The 18,615-nt window shown below is 42.2% G+C and overlaps 1 non-coding gene across 1 annotated transcript; it reads right to left on the bottom strand.

Moving 5' to 3' along the window:
- Positions 1–12,770: 12,770 nt before the first annotated feature.
- Positions 12,771–12,845, bottom strand: Trnas-cga (transfer RNA serine (anticodon CGA)). Its single transcript has one exon. It is a non-coding gene; the product is annotated as a tRNA-Ser (tRNA).
- Positions 12,846–18,615: the final 5,770 nt, after the last annotated feature.

The raw sequence follows: 18,615 nt of genomic DNA, 5'->3' as shown, positions 1-18,615 counted from the left end.
GATGGCGACGTGTTGATCAAAGCCGTTAAATAAGAAAGGAAATGTGGTATTGCCAGTGCGTAGTGAACAGACTTGTGTAAATTACTAATAGTCAGATGTGCGTTTCCATACCCGTTGCGTGCCGGCCGAAGTGGCCGTGCGATTCTAGGCGCTGCAGTCTGGAACCGCGTGACCGCTACAGTCGCAGGTTCGAATCCTGCCTCGGGCATGGTTGTGTGTGATGTCCTTAGGTTAGTTAGGTTTAACTAGTTCTAAGTTCTAGGGGACTAATGACCTCAGAAGTTGAGTCCCATAGTGCTCAGAACCATATGAACCATATGAACGTACCCGTTGCGTAATATTCAAACAGGAGAATAACTTGTAACTTAATTGTGAGTACTAGAGTTCATGTTACTCGATAAATAAGAATGAGTCCACTCGCTTAGCAGACCACTCATCTTGCTGCTTGCTGCTGACTGCTTGATGCCACAGTATGAGCAAGGCATGCGGGTGCCTCTCACCTTCGCATAACATAAATCAACTACAAACACATTGCATTACCAGAGCACACTGACCCTCATTTCTCCCAACAAACCAACATTTTTCAGTCTTTCGCGTGGGGAAGTTTGTTTGCTCACTCTTAACAGTCCTGACTGGTTCGACTGTCTTTAACTCTTGAGGTTACTGTTCTTGTCTCTGCTACAGGTTTTGGCCATGCGGTTCTAGGCGCTTCAGTCTGGAACCGCGTGACTGCTACTGTAATGGTACTTGAATTACGCAACACCGCAACTCAACCTCTCGATACCAGCAATATTCTACTGTGTTTCTGATAACTACTTAACATATTTCTGAGACATCATTCAGATTTGATTTCATTTTTGATGCATCGATATGTTTGTATTGCAATGATAATATTCTTATGTGTATTCTTTCTTTTGTCACTATGATCTTTGACGTACTTGTAACTCTGATTTTTGGGCGCGTAAGCGATTATTAGTTAGTTAACTGTAAGAGAGTCGGACCTTGAAAAAGTCAAGTCTTGGACGTCATGTTGGAAAGACGCATATTGTAGTCAGCTTATAAAATGTGAACTTTAGCAGTGACTGTGAGGAAGATGTTTTCAAGAATGTTTTGTATTGTGAAGCGTTGTTTTGTGTGTTACGTGATATCGCAACAAAAGCAATAAAAAAGAAATGTCAAATTCGGAGTGCTGATTATTTTTTTACATCACCATTGTGCTAACTTTGAAAGGTTTAATCTTCAAGAATGGTTTGTGAAGCGCATCTACCAAACTTTTGAATATAGCAGAATAAAACCTAGGCCTCTTTGCATCCGAGCTTGGAATCACCACCACCTAGATTTTCGACGATTGAGCCATGATTTTACAACGAGAGCAGCGTTGGAAACACGAAAATATGAGTGCCTAGTTTATTCATTATTACATGAAATGACTTTATTTACTGTGCTCTAATGACACCTGCCACATAACAACTTAGTTGTTGCCAGAATGAGATTTTCACTCTGCAGCGGAGTGTGCGCTGATATGAAACTTCCTGGCAGATTAAAACTGTGTGCCCGACCGAGACTCGAACTCGGGACCTTTGCCTTTCGCGGGCAAGTGCTCTACCAACTGAGCTACCGAAGCACGACTCACGCCCGGTACTCGCAGCTTTACTTCTGCCAGTATCTCGTCTCCTACCTTCCAAACTTTACAGAAGCTCTCCTGGAAACATCCCCCAGGCTGTGGCTAAGCCATGTCTCCGCTATATCCTTTCTTTCAGGAGTGCTAGTTCTGCAATGTTCGCAGGAGAGCTTCTGTAAAGTTTGGAAGGTAGGAGACGAGATACTGGCAGAAGTAAAGCTGTGAGTACCGCGCGTGAGTCGTGCTTCGGTAGCTCAGTTGGTAGAGCTCTTGCCCGCGAAAGGCAAAGGTCCCGAGTTCGAGTCTCGGTCGGGCACACAGTTTTAATCTGCCAGGAAGTTTCAACTTAGTTGTTGCCCGAAAATGCAGTATTTAGCAGCGTGAGCAACACCACAATCATTATTAAATTTTGACCTTTGTTATGGTAGTGTTGTTAGACTACGGTCGCAGGTTCGAGTCCTGCCTCGGGCATGGATGTGTGTGATGTCCTTAGGTTAGGTAGGTTTAAGTAGTTCTAAGTCTAGGGGACTGATGGCCACAGATGTTAAGTCCCATAGTGCTCAGAGCCATTTGAACCATTTTTTGCTACAGGTTCAAGTGTGTCTTCATCACTGTCATGAGGGATCATAGGCGTCCACAAGGGGGAGGGGGGCAAGAGCGGGCATTTACTGCATCCTGGAATCTGTAGAAAGCTTATTGTTAATTTCAAAATTCTCACATATTTCTAGAAATGTTTGTTTCTGATCCTACTCAGTCACATGCAAGGGGTGTAAGGTGCCAGGACGTGGTCACTTACACGTTAGCTTACCAACATCAATATTAATAATAAAGGGCATCAGATCATGACTCTATTGAATTATAAATATGAGGCACTCTCGAGCAGCATTCCCTGCATGATTGAGCCACTAACTTAAAGCGTTGATGAAAAGTGTCGGAAGTTGGGAATTGTGGAATGTAAAGTCTGCAGCTGGCCGTAGCTCGCCGGGCCGCAGTGGGCGGCAGGTAGCGGCCACCGGAAACGCGGGACAATGCGGCGATTTTGGGGGTAGCCGGGCAACCGGAGCCACCTGTGCTGGGCAAGACGTGGCGAAGACGGGAATTTCGTTTGCCTAGGGGCGTTATGACCTACTCGATTATTGGCTAGATCTCAGAAATACCGTTGGAGGGATTTCGGCGATGATAGAGCGTTCGACATTGGCCGAAATTGAGTATTCGTCCGCCGCGTTTTCGTACGCGTGGGAGTCGGGAGAGTTGTGGGGAGAGAGTCGCCTTCAGCCATCAAACGGTACGGACTCGGCGTCTTGGCCATCGTCTTCGAAGGGAGATATACGGTCGGTATCGCAGCACTGCACCAACGGATGTTCCGTGCAGAGTTCTGCAGTTGGAGCTCTTTGTGTGCTCTGAAGCGAGATTTTCACCAACGCTTAACCACTTCCAACAACTTACCTAATATTCTTGATCTGGTAGTAATCCTTGCGAGATGCCGAGTATTTATCAACGCAGCTGCCGGTAATAGGGGCGCGTAATTACAAATTGTTAATGTGTCATTCTCAGGAGTGTGTGGGTGGACAAAGAAATTCACTTTTTTTTGTAAATTTTGTCAGTTGTGGGGGATATCAAATTAACCCTTTCAGACCTGGTGGTCACAATTGTGTACATGAAGTTTGTTCACTAATATTTCGCTGACAAAAAATGTGAGGTGCATCCAAACTCACTTTGCATATTTTTGTATGTTTCTTTTAGCCATGCTGCAGCTGCTGCTGCTCTCTTGTGAGCAGTCTGTGAACCACAGAGCAAAATATACTCTCTGGTGTCGTCTCTCTGTAGGAAGCCATTACACGTTGACTTTATTACTATAATAGTCACGTTGTGGGTTTTGTTTATGAACGTTTTGTGTGGTTTCCTTCTTTTGGAAACATTAGACATTCTTTCAGTGGAATTTTCAGCAATTTTATTCAGTTCATATTTGTGTTATGTATCAGGTAAGATTAATGTACACATATGTGTACAAAAGGTACTTAATGGTGTAAAATAGGAAAAAATAACCTAAAATGTGTGTCAGCTATATTTGCATGGCTTAGGTAGTTATGTATGGTAATTTTTCCATTAATTTCAGTACGAGCAGCAAGAAAGGAGAATAACTGACCTGTAAATATGATTTTATTTTATATTGCTGGCTTTTGACTTAGAAATATGGATTATCTTTCTGTGAGGAAAAATTGTGACTTGATTATGGACATAATTGAAAATGGTGGCGTTTATAACATTAGTTTCAGAGGAGATGAGGATGACAGTGTACCACTTATTGAAAGGCAAGCTCCACAAATAGTAAAACGTGCTGGAGCAAATAATGTGGGCGTGAATGATGTGTGTAGAGACACCATATCTCAAGATGTTGGAGAGGTGGTGGATGCTGAAATGAAGTTTTTATGCAATGAAAACAACCCAGAATTGAATAACCTGTGTGACAACATGATGGTGACACCTAAAGAATCCATAAAATGGAAACGCAAGCCTTTAAGTACCATTTCAGAAACATACAAAGCTCCAAATTTTAAAGAATATCTCTTGTGTTCTCCAATGCAATACTTCAAAAGATATATACCAGATGATTTGTTCACTAGTATGGCAGCACATACTCATATTTATGCATTACAACGAGGCAAATCCTCATTCAAGCAGTCAACTCCTCAAGCACAAGAGATGCTATTTGGGTTGCATATATTGACTGGCACCTTGAAATTTCCCAGATTATGAATGTATTGGGATACAAGCCTGAAGGTAAATGTGTTTTGGAAAACATGTCATGAGACAGATTTTTAGAATTAGGAACAAATTTACATTGGTAAACAATTTGGAAAGCCACCTGAACATAAAGATAAATTTTACAAAGTCAGGCCTATTTACTCAGCCATTCGAAAATGCTGCAGTGAACTTCCTATAGAAGAGAATGTTTGTGTCAGTGAAGGAATTATTCCTTTCAATGGGAAGTTTTCTGCAAAGCAGTATGTCAAGGGGAAACCAAGTCCATGGGGAATCAAAGTCTTTATGTGAAAAGAGTGGAATAGTGCATGATTTTCTTTTGTATCAAGGTGCTACAACTGAATTAAATACAGCATACTGTAAAAAATTTGGATTAGGTCCTGCTGTTGGTTTAGAATTTTCTGTTCCACTCTCAAAAGGTAAAGGTCATAAATTATACTTTGACAACTTCTTTTTACCGTATCTTCTGTTCCAAGTTCTGAAATCTCAAGGTATCAATGCAGCAGGTACCGCCCATCAAAAGAGATCTGGAAAGAATTGCCTTTTTCAGATGATAAAACAATAATGAAACAAACCTGAGGATACTGGGAAGAAATCACTAGTGCTGATGACATTACCATGTGTAAGTGGTTAGACTATAGGCCAGTTGTATTGTGTTCAAACTTTGTTGGTAAAGGCTCAGTGGATAAAGTTGAGTGTTGGAACAAAAAACACCGTAAATATGTGAAAGTAGAAAGACCTGAAATAGTGAGAAGACATGAGAGTCATACCAAAAAGAAGAGGAGAATTATGACCAGCTACAGAGATACAGTTTCATTCCATTGACCATTTGCCTTTGCATGATGCAGGAGCTCCGAGTCACTGCATATTTCCAAAATGTACAGGGCGTTCTAGAATTCAGTGCAGAAAATGTAAAGTATATTTATGTCTCCAAAAGGACAGAAATTTTTTTTGCAGTTTCATATGAAACTTTAAAATCAGTGTTTTGACCATTGTTGTTTAAATAAGAACTGTAATTTGGAATTATTTTTATTGTTTCTTCTGTTTTAAACTGAAATAAAGAGTGGCATACTTGATCCATAGTGTTAACTTCCATACTGTATGACACGAAGCTCGAGACCTGATGAACACAATTGTGTACATTAAATATCTAGAAAACTAGAGATCATATGGAATTTTTTTCTTAGAAAAATGTTGTCAGGAGACTCACCTGAATGTAAAAATGATGTCAGATATTTTTTTCATAAGGAAATAAAAAATCGGGTCTGAAAGGGTTAAAATGCCAATATTACGATCGAATTATCGACTTCATTGTAGCTAACATTTACCCTGTCCCAGTAAGCTTTACATGTACTCTAGTCACTGCACAGCTTGCCCAGACGGGAAGGAAAGAAGGTTTGTGGTCTTCTATGTCAGAGACGGACAAATAAGTTTACAGGGGTAACACAGTAACTTTAAATAAATACTACACTGTTCGGTTGTCAGGTAGTTCATTGGAAGTTAGATTCCATTTAACAGCAGCAGTTTCAGCATAGTTTTGCAATCTTGAGGGGTGTGAATCTTTATGAAACACTGCCAATATGGAGTATGGTACCCCATCTTTTTCTCGGTCACTTAGTTGTAAAGCACATAATGAGCTATAAAAAAGGACAGTTCGAACACTTGAGACAGTATAAACACAACTGCGTTATACCTGCATGACGCCTGTCCTCAATTCGCACAAGAACAGCTCCTTCGCTTACTCACGTGTTACTCTCAACTGTAATGTTGCATTTGACTCATCAAGACTTGTTAAGACAGTTTTTCACAGTAGAGAGACTGTATTACAACATAAATGGCAGCCATACTATACTGTAGGGTTATTCACGTACACTTAATCTGTGGGCCAAAATACAGAAGTAATACAAATTTATACACACAATAAGTGGAAAAAATGACGAAACGCGAAAGGTTTAACAGATGTTTGAACATTCTTTAACGATATGGTTCTTAAACCACACTACGTGATCAAAAGTATCCGGACACCCTCAAAAACGTACTTTTTTCATATTACGTGCATTGTGCTGCCACCTACTGCCAGGTACTCCATATCAGCGACCTCAGTAGTCATCAGACATCGTGAGAGAGCAGAATGGGGCGCTCCTCAGAACTCACGGACTTCGAATGTGGCCAGGTGATCGGGTGTCACTTGTGTCATACGTCTGTACGCGAGATTTCGACGCTCCTAAACATCCCTAGGTCCATTGTTTCCGATGTGATAGTGAAGTGGAAACGTGAAGGGACACGTACAGCACAAAAGCGTACAGGCCGACCTCGTCTGTTGACTGACAGAGACTGCCGACAGTTGAAGAGGGTCGTAATGTGTAATAGGCAGGCATCTATCTAGCCCATCACACAGGAATTCCAAACTGCATCAGGATCCACTGCAAGTACTATGACAGTTAGGCGGTAGGTGAGATATCTTGGATTTCATGGTCGAGTGGCTGCTCATAAACCACGCAACAGGCCGGCAAATACCAAACGACGCCTCGCTTGGTGTAAGGAGTATAAACACTGGATGACTGAACAGTTGAAAAACGTGGTGTGGAATGATGAATCGCGGTACATAATGTGGCTATCCGATGGCAGGGTGTGGGTATGGCGAATGCCCAGTGAACGTAATCTGCCAGCGTGTATAGTGCCAACAGTAAAATTCGGACTTGGTGGTGTTATGGTGTGGTCGTGTTTTTCGTGGAGGGGGCTTGCACCCCTTGTTGTTTTGCGTGGCACTATCACAGCACAGACCTACATTGATGATTTAAGCGCCGTTCAAAAATGGCTCTGAGCACTATGGGACTTAACTACTGCGGTCATCAGTCCCCTAGAACTTAGAACTACTTAAACCTAACTAACCTAAGGACATCACACACAACCATGCCCGAGACAGGATTCGAACCTGCGACCGTAGCAGCAGCGCGGTTCCAGGATGTGCGCCTAGAACCGCTCGGCCACTCCGGCCGGATTTAAGCACCGTCTTGCTTCGCACTGTTGAAGAGCAATTCAGGGATGGCGATTGCATCTTTCAACACGATCGAGCACCTGTTCACAATGCCCGGCTTGTGGTGGAGTAGTTACACGACAGTAACACCCTCGAATGGACTGGGCTGCACTGAGTCCCGACTTATATCCTACAGAACGCCTTTGAGATGTTTTGGAACGCCGACTTTGTGCCAGGCCTCACCGACCGACATCGATATCTCTCCTGAGTGCAGCACTCTATGAAAAATGGGCTGCGATCCCCCATGAAACCTTCCACCACCTGATTAAACGTATGCCTGCGAGACTGGAAGCTGTTATCAAGCCTAAGTGTTGGCCAACACCATATTGAATTCCAGCATTACCAACGGAGGGTGCCACGAACCTGTAAGTCATTTTCAGCCAGGTGTACGTATACTTTTGATCACATAGTGTATATGAGACCCTACCCTGCGCCATATCCAATCATGACATTGCGACTTTTGCAGTCCTGATGTCATATCTACACAATAATATGCCAAACTAGGAAGACAAAGGCCAGTTTCGTTGAGTCATAGGTTTTTAAGTGTAGACCTTTGTTTTCGAAGGTTTTCTACGTGCATATTCATAGATGTGCTTTGGATATATTAATGAAATATGGTTACATTTGTACTTTCCCAAAAGTACTGGCTGGATAACTATGAAAGATGTAATATACAATAAGCTTTGCGTACTTCCTGTCTAATTTATATCTTGAGGCGCAACATGGTATCAAACTGAGCTAATCACTTGTATCAAAAATGAAATTATTGGAATCCTGCCCCACCTTGGATAAAGTTTGGTGGACATCCATGGTTGAGATGTCAGCAGTCTGCTCGACTAGCGCCTGGGAGGACACTGATAGGAAAGTTGTTTCATAAGTATGCTCAAAAGCAAGAAAAAATGCTGGTTTCATAAATAAAGATCCACTAACTTTTTCATCCCATTGTAAAAGTAAGTTCTGTCAAATTTCACAAAATGCTCGTTGACAGAGACTCTCACTTCCCTATTTGATGGAATTTTCTTATCAATAAGCCAAAGTTTCTAAGATAAGGACGAGGAGGAAATCACTTGCTGGCTAAGTGCGGTGAATAGGGTGGATGAAAAATCAATTCAAAGTCCAATCCATGCACTTTCGCCGTTGTTATTGCTGATATATGGGAAGGTGCATTATCCTGGTGGAAGAACACTTTTTGTGCGCCAACGTCCATCTTTTTCTTCTTTTTTTCAGCCAATGCAAGTTTCAAACGATAAAACAATGACGCTTAATAGGTACCCAGTTTCGGGGCTGCCTTTCTCCAAGTAATCTTGGAGGTTTATTCCTTGAGGGAGGAAAAAAAAAACAGTGGCCCGACCTACTTTTTTTCAACATTTAAGTTTTAAACGATATAACAATGAAAGATAATAGGGGCCAGTTACGGTTCCGTCTTTTTCCAAGTAATCTATGAGAATAATTCTTTGGAAACTCCAAAAAGCAGTGGCCATCACCTTACCAGCAAACAAAATGGTCTTTGCCGTCTTCAATCTACTTTCGCTAGCCATTGTCCATTGTTTTAACTGCTTTTTTGACTCCGGTGTGTAATGATGGACACAAATCGGCGCCAAAGACTTGCAGATTAAACATTGTCGGACATTGTGATGAAATGTTGTGCCAGATGCACTTTTGGAGGACTGTGAGAAATCGTGACACACTCCTCATACACAGCTTCTTCGTAGCCAAAATTCTGTTCAGGATGTTATACTCGCTCAGTCGAGATGCCTACAGTCTCAGCAACCCAACGAATTTTTATTCGGCGGTCTTGCGTTACTATATCATGGATTCTGTCAGTGGTTCCCTTTGTGGTGACCTAAATTGGACAGCCAGAGCGTGCTTCATCTTCGGTACTTGTCCAACCACATTTAAAATCATTAATCGAGAAGTAAACGGTCTTCAGTGATGGCACAGAGTCTGCGTGAACTTCATACAATTCTCTTGTGAAGCAGTCCAACGCTCCAAACGAAAATGTTTAATAACAGCACGAAACTCGCTTTTCTGCATTTTCAAACGAAGTCTGCACACCGACCGTTGCACACAGCTGACAAGAATGATAGCTTACCAACCATCAAGGAGGAAAAGAAATGCTCCAGTCTTGCATGGAAATTTACCAGACTTATCAAACCACACTCATATTGTTCACACAGCAGTGCATGTTGCGTCTGCAAATGGGTTTGTTTGCAGCAGGTATGCACAAAGACGGTGAGGCAATGTCTGGAGCGCGACAGAAGTCAATCTTACACAGGATGTATACGCGGACGAGAAAAAATTTCGCGGATTAAAAATACACCTTTTCCCTAGTGAAGGTATATTTTTTTTCTGTATTAACCGACAATATTCTTGCCCTCGTAGTTGTAAATCTTATCAATCCTTTAAATGGTGACTGTTTTAGACAGTGGCATGGAACTTCCCGACACATTAGGAAACAAAACGCAGCAAAAATCAACGTATTTTGGAAAGATCTTTGATGCATGGTACCATTTATCGTGCATGTTTTGGCATTATCAATGTACAAACAGGAAATCCAGCAAATACAGTAACAGGAGTTCCACTAAATACAGTACGATACCTTCCGAAGCACTGAAATCGAGAATGGGATGTGCTTTAGTCAGCCAGTCATAGTTCCCATCACGTGAACTCGCTACCCAATAACAGCAGATGTTCAGAGTACAGCATACGTCAGAATCATCACTGTTAGGCAGCTCGAACACACAAAAAAGGTTAATGGTTTCAATTGATACATACGCAGCATTGCTGCAAGGAAAGCTAAGCTTACACATATGATACAGGCCGTCGAAAATTTTTTGCTGCTTTTTTTTCGATGGTGTGATTAGGCACAGTCCTAAGAACGAGAAAGACGCATTGAAATCAGTTTGTTGATACGGAGTATTGCATAGTCTTTAACTCATGTTGCTGTCACCAAACAGTTGTGTCTGCACCGTATTTCGTTACTGTAAATGGCACATTTTCTTTGCAACTAAAGTTTCATCAGTTTCATCTTGGTGTTATTCTCCCGTTTATTGCTGCAGTAGTGGGTTAAAGTAAAATTCTGTGTAAAGAATTACCTGTTCTGACCAATAAAAATTACAAAAGTTAAACTGAAAGCTAAAGTAATAAAAAATTCCTGGAAGTCTAAAAAATTATCGGGTTGGGGGTGAAGATCAGACAGCGAGGTCACCGGTCTCATCGGATTAGGGAAGGACGGGGAAGGAAGTCGGCCGTGCCCTTTCAAAGGAACCATCCCGGTATTTCCCTGGAGCTATTTGGGGAAATCATGGAAAACCTAAATCAAGATGGCCAGACGCGGGACTGAACCGTCGTCCTTCCGAATGCGAGTCCAGTGTGCTAACCACTGCGCCACCTCGCTCGGTAAAATTCTCGGGTTTTCCACGTATTTCTCCAAGATGAAAAAATTCCTGTGTTTTCCCCAGTTGTCCTGGGGCGTATTCACTCAAGCAGCTTCCCTCAATGCGGCAGCAGGGTGTGGAGCTAGAGTCGTGTATCCGACAACACTGGGCAGACGAGTGAAACGAAGCAATCTTCTCAGACAAGTCCATATCCTGTGTACAGTTTCGTGAATGGAAGCTGTAAGGAGAACAAAAGTCACCAGACAGGATTCGTCAGCATCATAAGGACTCACCAACTAGCCTGATGGTATGGGGTGCCATTGGACACACAGCCTGATCACCCCTGGTATGCATTGCTGGTAATTTAGGCAGCGCGCATTACAATTCTGTCTTAAGGTGAGTAGCTACATCTTATCTTCGAGATCTTCATTATAGTATCTTTCACCAAAGAAACCAAAGAATTCACGTTGCCTGTGCTGTTGAGGGTGTTGGGCGGTGGTAAAAATACTTTTTGGTTCGATATATTTAGTTTTATAAACTGCGGTGTTTGGTAGTCTTGTGCGATTAATTAATACCACAGCCTTCTGCAAGAACCTGGAAACTATTTGTGCCAACAGCCAGAAAGCAATGGAGAACGAGCTGTTCAACAATCTTCAGTCCAAAGGTCCGCAATTCAAGTCGCCAAAGCAAATTAAATGCTCGTAACCTTGGAAGAATAATGCAAAGACGTCAGGAAGAATGAAGATAAATGAAAATCTACTGCTGTTTAACTGAGAGGTATATTTTCACACAAAAGATCACGTGCACATTATGTAGTTTTGAAAGTCTTTAAGGGGTCTGGAGGTGTCTATGCTGTCCCATGTTAAAATGGAGAAATCTGAGGAACATAACGGAAAAACTATTACTTCAATTAGTCGAAAATGTATCGACATATACAATGGTTCAGATCTGATGTTATAACAGAGGGATAGTGCACTTTTTTTTCCTTCATTGAATTTCAATTCCCCCCCAAAGGGGTGGGCTGGCAGCTGCTCTTCAGCCTACAGAATTTTAAAACATAAGAAGAAGAAACAATAAAAGCTGGAGGTAAAACGGTGACTTAAATTGTAAAACGGCGGAAAACTGTGGAAAGTTAAAACATAAAACAAAAGGGTTGGCAATGCTAATAAAATGCACAGAAAGCAGACAGGTAAAATAGTGGACAGACAGTTAAAAAACACGGCGACAGTCTGGTTTCTGTTCGCAAGAGATATAAAAATCACACCCAGCGACAGTATGATTTTCGTTCGCAATACTTCGGAAAAGACGTGCAACACTGAACACTCACTGGAAACACTGCACTAAAAAGTCGGCACGAAGAGGACACACCACAGACAAGGGTAGATTGGGGGGCGGGGGACGACCTTGACAGATGGGGAAAAACAGGGGGGAGGAGAGGTAAAACGAAGGGGGGGTGAACCGACGGAGGGTGATGACTCATAAGGGGAGGGGGGGGGGCAGGGCAGACGCGAGAGGGAATGGGGAAAGGCAGAGAAGGGAAATCCAAAAGGACTCAGGGGAGAGAAGGGAGGCAGAGAGAGGGTAATTGTATTATCTTTTATAGTTTTCTTTAAATAATTTTTTGTTACCAGAACTATTTAAAAAATGAAACTTCCTGGCACATTAAAACTTTGTGCCCGACCGAGACTCGAACTCGGGACCTTTGCCTTTCGCGGGCAAGTGCTCTACCAACTGAGCAACCGAAGCACGACTCACGCCCGGTACTCACAGCTTTACTTCTGCCAGTATCTCGTCTCCTACCTTCCAAACTTTACAGAAGCTCTCCTGCGAACCTTGCAGAACTAGCACTCCTGAAAGAAAGGATATAGAGGAGACATGGCTTAGCCACAGCCTGGGGGATGTTTCCAGAATGAGATTTTCACTCTGCAGCGGAGTGTGCGCTGATATGAAACTTCCTGGCAGATTAAAACTGTGCGCCCGACCGAGACTCGAACTCGGGACCTTTGCCTTTCGCGGGCAAGTGCTCTACCAACTGAGCTACCGAAGCACGACTCACGCCCGGTACTCACAGCTTTACTTCTGCCAGTATCTCGTCTCCTACCTTCCAAACTTTACAGAAGCTCTCCTGCGAACCTTGCAGAACTAGCACTCCTGAAAGAAAGGATATAGTGGAAACATGGCTTAGCCACAGCCTGGGGGATGTTTCCAGAATGAGATTTTCACTCTGCAGCGGAGTGTGCGCGATCGTCTTTTCGTACTATATATTTGTGCGTAAAGGTGGCTGACTTGTGGATCGGTGACATTCCTTGTCTGCAAGTCTTACTACAAGGATTATATTCTACTGTGAAACCTCTTATTTGTAATACTCATGGAACAATTAGTCCAACCGACACAACTCTAACATATTTGTAAATAAATGTCATATAAAGACAACGTATGTTGTACATCATAGAGAAGAAGGGAATCTTGTCGCAACTTGTTTCCTAAAATAGGGGTGTTAACTGTTATAAGCCATACACTCTAAAAGCCATATTGCTTGTGAAAAGACTGCACCCAAACACTTATTCGGATTTCTACCAGTACAATACTTGAAATAAAGGAAGATTTTACATCGGCAGCCAGAGGACACCACTTTACGAAAAGGGGCCTCAGTACGCAGGTATAAAATTAGCTAATGCACTGCCTAGTGGAGTGACAGCTCTTGCTATAATTAAACTGAAACATCAGCTTAAGAAATTTTTAGTAAAACCCCTTTCTACACATTAGAAGAGTACCATACTTATATGAAGAACAACAAATGCTTTGTGAAGTTACGTAAATAGAAATCTGTAAACGTCTTATTGTAATTTTGTTGTAAATTAATGACGTATTCAGAAGAATGTGTCTTGTGTATTGTACAAATAACTGTAATCATTAATGTTTCTTTGCACATGTGCAGTGTACCATTCGATGTTGAATAAAGCTATTATTATCATTAGTATTATTATTAAGTTTATTAGAATCAAAGACTGAGTAGCCACATTATCGTGGGTAAATACAAAACGATTTATGAGGCCAGATACATTAGAAACATTAGAACTCTAGTTGAAATCTGCACGTGAATCAATGTCAAGAACCCAAAATTATAGCTCGTAGTACCTGTGTACCGTTTCATTTTGTAAATAAATTTGGTTGCTATAGTTTCAAGTTGACTGCCGAAATACTAATTTAAAATAGGTTCTTGATAGTGAAGAAAATTGAAGAATTTTAACGAAATGAAAAATACTTCAAAAAATTCAAGTTTGTATTGAGGAACTTGGAATGCATTGATGTCGTGCAGAAAGACTTAGTTTCAGGTAAGTTGTAAATTTACATGCAGGATTGTAGTAGGAGAAAAATAGTTACTGTCAACAGAGATTTGAATCTGCTTAACTTTGTATAGGTTATTCGACGCCAATTAAGATTCTTCAGCACAGTGCAACTTATCCCGGAAGACAGATGTGATTTGTTAATAAAGAAGCGATGCACCATATTAGTATTTTAATTCGTTTAGCAATACAGTGAAGTTATCACACTACCAGATAATTAATACGCTGACAGAAAAAAGAATCGCAGCACCAAGAAGGAGTTTGTGACATCAACAAAGGTTGGTAGGCGTGTCCGTACAATTAAAAGACGATATCTATTCAAATTTAGTACCAGTCGCATAACAATGGCACTAGTAGCGACGCTATGAGGATGCAAGTCAGGTCTGCTTTCAATATACGATGTAACGGGCGTGAACGTTAGTTACCTTTGCGACTGGATGTGGTGAGTGTTAGTCAAGAATGCCTTTAAGGCGACAAAGAAGCCTTTCTCAGCGCCTCACTGAGGGGGCGTTCGAAAAGTCCGTGCAAACTCTGAGAGATGGCACTACCGGTGGGTATCGAGTTCATGTTTAGTTAGTAGCATCGTTGGAAAGAACGCACAGCAAATTTCAGCCATGTTGGACGATTTCTTTGTGTTTGGCATTCGTGTGAATCAAAGAAGTCGAGTGATTGTCAAAAAAATGGACGAAAAAGAATTTCGTGTGGTGATTAAACATTACTTAATGAATGCCAAAATGTCTCAGAAGACTAAAGAGAAGCTATATAAATATTGCGGTGACTCTGCACCTTCGATTACAATAGTTTATAAGTGGTTTCAAAATGTTCGGAGTGACCATATGGGCACAAGTGTTGCTGGAGGTTCTGGACGCCCTGTGGAGGTTACGACTCCAGAAATCATTAATAAAACCCATGATACGGTGATGGATGACAGAAGAGTTCAGGTGCATGAGATTGCTAGTACTGAGGGCATCTCGAATTACCGGGTACATAATATTTTGAATAAACATTTGGACAGGAGAAAGCTATCGGCAGGATGGGTCCCGCGATTGCTCCAGCTTGACCAAAAATGTAATCGAGTGAAGTGTTGCAAGGACGGTTTGCAGCTGTTCAGGAAGAATCCGCAGGGCTTTAAGCGTAGTTTCGTCACTGTGGATGAAACGTGGATGCATTACTAAACTCCTGAGGCCAAACAACAATCTAAACAATGAGTTACCAAGAGAGAATCTGCACCAAAACAGGCGAAGACCATTCCTTCAGCCGGGAACGTTATGGCGAATGTATTTTGGTATTCGCAAGAGATAATCCTCATCGACTATGTGGAAAAGGGTAAAACTATTACAGGTGAATATCATGCATCGTTATTGGACCGTTTGAAAACCGAGATGCAAGAAAAACGCCGGCGATTGGACCGCAAAAAAGTCCTTTCCCATGACGACAATGCACCAGCACACACCACAGCAGTTGCGGTCGCAAAATTAATGGAAATAGGATTCCAACTCGTTTCACATCCCCCCTATTCTACAGACTTGGGTTCCTCGGCTGGCGGGACAAAGATTTTATTCAAACGTGCAGGTGATTGCAGCAACAAATACCTATTTTGCAGACTTGGACAATTCCTATTTTCGGAAGGGACTAACAAATTAGAACAGCGTTGGACGCTAAAAGGAGACTACGGCGAAAAAAAAAAAAAGTTTTACCCCAAATACGGAAGTAGTTTTTATTTTTGCACGGACTTTTCAAATGCCCCCTGTATCACACGAAAAAACTTTGTTTTATTATTTTTCCGTCTGTTAAGACCCCTTTTTCTTAGGAATCCCCCGTATCACACGAAAAAACTTGGTTTTATTATTTTTTCCGTCTGTTAAGACCCCTTTTTCTTAGGAATAGGTATATGTATGAAGTTGATAATTATGTCACAGACTGAGGTCTTCGGTCCCTTGGCGGTGTAAAAAATTGAAGCTTTTAAGTTAATGCAGTCATAATATACGGCCACTTATGTCACATATTTTGATACTCGCAAACTCATCAAAACCTACAGGGTACATCCCGTTGGCCCAGAATCACCAGATGTGTAAGAAGGCATGTAATATATTGAATATTCCTTGCTGCTGTAGTGTTGTCTTGAAGCTGTGAGAAAGGAGGACAGGCGCTCCGAGGCGCGGAAGCAGAGACGATGCTGAGGGCAGACGAAACAAGGCAGATATTGTTGCGTGAAGTAAACAGTAAGGGGAGAACCATGCGAAAATGCAGATGCCCCCAGACGCGGCCCCAGTGAGCTAGATACTCTTCAAGGAATTAACATGGAACTTCATATGTCGTCTAGATGTTGTGGTAGGTTGCCACTGTAGAACTTTGTAACCGACAGGCGCGTACTAGCGATAAAGCCAGCTTGACACCAACTCTGAGAACAGCGACGTCAGTAGGCTCACAAGGGTTAGAAAGTGAGCGAAAACGCCAGAAAAACTGTTGACCTAGCAGTCCCTACTCTGGGGAGCCCGAGGGGCGGGGCTAAGTGACGTATAATAATAATTTTGCACCTTATTTGGCAAAGCAGTTAGGTTTAGCCTTCAGCTGTTCAATGTTGACACTAAATACGGACTTGGTGCAACTGCATTAACATCCCCGCCTTAGGAGCAGTAGAGGGGACCTAACTAAACCGTGATTGGCAGGCTGCAAGAGATCTGCGGGATTGGCTGGGTGGCTCTAAGTGGGAAAAACAGCGACCCCACGCGACTCTTTAAAACCCCTAGATTCCGCAATTTGGCGGAGTTCTCAGTCAGATGATCTGGGCGCCGAATCCGCGTCCGTCGACTCCAGCCTCGGTCCAGCTCCACGTAAGTCTGCTCTCTCACTTGGAGCGCCTCAGTGAACAGTGTCACATTCAGTATGTTTTGTTTTGCAACTAAGTTGCTGCCTTAAGATGCTGCTAGTGTTTGCTACTGCGGTTAGCATCTACTCCTGGGACTTCTGCACTGGCTTCTGTTGTAACAGTGTTATTCATGCTTTTTCTAACCCTACAACTAGCGTCCAGTGTATTAGTTAGTCCTGTCTGGAATAAACAACTATTTCAAAACCCTGTTTGTCCAAGAGTCTCCACAACGAGTTTCCTACCAAGTCTCACCACCTGCATTTCTAGTAAATGCCTGTACCAGAACAAAATAAAAACAATCAAATGCCTTCACTGTGAATTGTCCTTCCGCCTTCTGCTCTGTACCGCACGGGAGCGCAGACTGACCACTAACACCTTTTCTCCCTCTCCCACCTATGTCAGGACACGACAGGAAGGCTTCATAGCACAACCAAAGGAAAATATCCCAAGGAAAATAGTTTTTCTCGTTTGTTACTAGACTGTCCATCTCTCTGATAGCCTTTTTCTCTGGAACGGTTACTCATATCAAGTCGAAATTTGTGTCACTCCGTGAAGAATTTGACAGAGCACTGAAAGACCTAAGTCGAAACAAGATCCTGCGAGTAGACAACACTGATTAGAACTACCGATAGCCTTGGGAGAGCCGGCCCTGACAAAACTCTGCCATCTGGTGAGCAAGACATATGAGACAGACGAAATACCGTCAGACTTCAAGAAGAATATAATAATTCCAATCCCAAAGAAAGCAGGTGTCGACAGGTGCGAAAATTACCGAACTACCAGTTTAATAAGTCATGGCTGCAAAATACTAACACGAATTCCTTACAGACGAATGGAAGAAATGGTAGAAGCCGACCTCAGGGAAGATCAGTTTGGATTCCAGAGAAATGTTGGAACACGCGAGGCAGCACTGACCCTACGATTTACCTCAGAAGATAGGTTAAGGAAGGGCAAACCTACATTTCTAGCATTTGTAGACTTAGAGAAAGCTTTTAAAAATGTTTACTGGAATACTCTCTTTAAAATTCTGAAGGTGGTACGGATAAAATACAGGGAACGAAAGGCTATTTGCAATTTGTACAGAAACCAGATAGCAGTTATAAGAGTAGAGGGGCATGAATGGTAAGCAGTGGCTGAGAAAGGAGCGAGACGGGCTTGTAGTCCATCTATGATGTTATTCAATCTGTATATTCAGCAAGCAGTAAAGGAAACAAAGGAAAAATTTGGAGTAGGCATTAAACCCCATAGAGAACAAATAAAAAGTTGAGGTTTGCGGATGACATCGTAATTTTGTCAGTGAGAGCAAAGGACCTGGAAGAGCAGTTGAACGAAACGGACGGTGTCTTAAAAGGAGGATATAAGATGAACATCAACAAACAAAAGAAAAATTTGGAGTAGGTATTAAAATCCAAGGAGAAGAAATAAAAACTTTGAGGTTCGCCGATGACATTGTAATTCTGCCAGAGACAGCAAAGGACTTGGAAGAGCAGTTGAACGGAATGGACAGCGTCTTGAAAGGATGGTATAAGACGAACATCAACCAAAGTAAAACGAGGATAATGGAATGCAGTCTAATTAAGTCGGGTGATGCTGAGGGAATT

This window comes from Schistocerca cancellata, chromosome 11 (assembly GCF_023864275.1).
Source record: "Schistocerca cancellata isolate TAMUIC-IGC-003103 chromosome 11, iqSchCanc2.1, whole genome shotgun sequence".
Classification (NCBI taxonomy): domain Eukaryota; kingdom Metazoa; phylum Arthropoda; class Insecta; order Orthoptera; family Acrididae; genus Schistocerca; species Schistocerca cancellata.
Note: the sequence above shows the minus strand (reverse complement) of the source record. Positions and strands in the feature narration are given on the sequence as shown.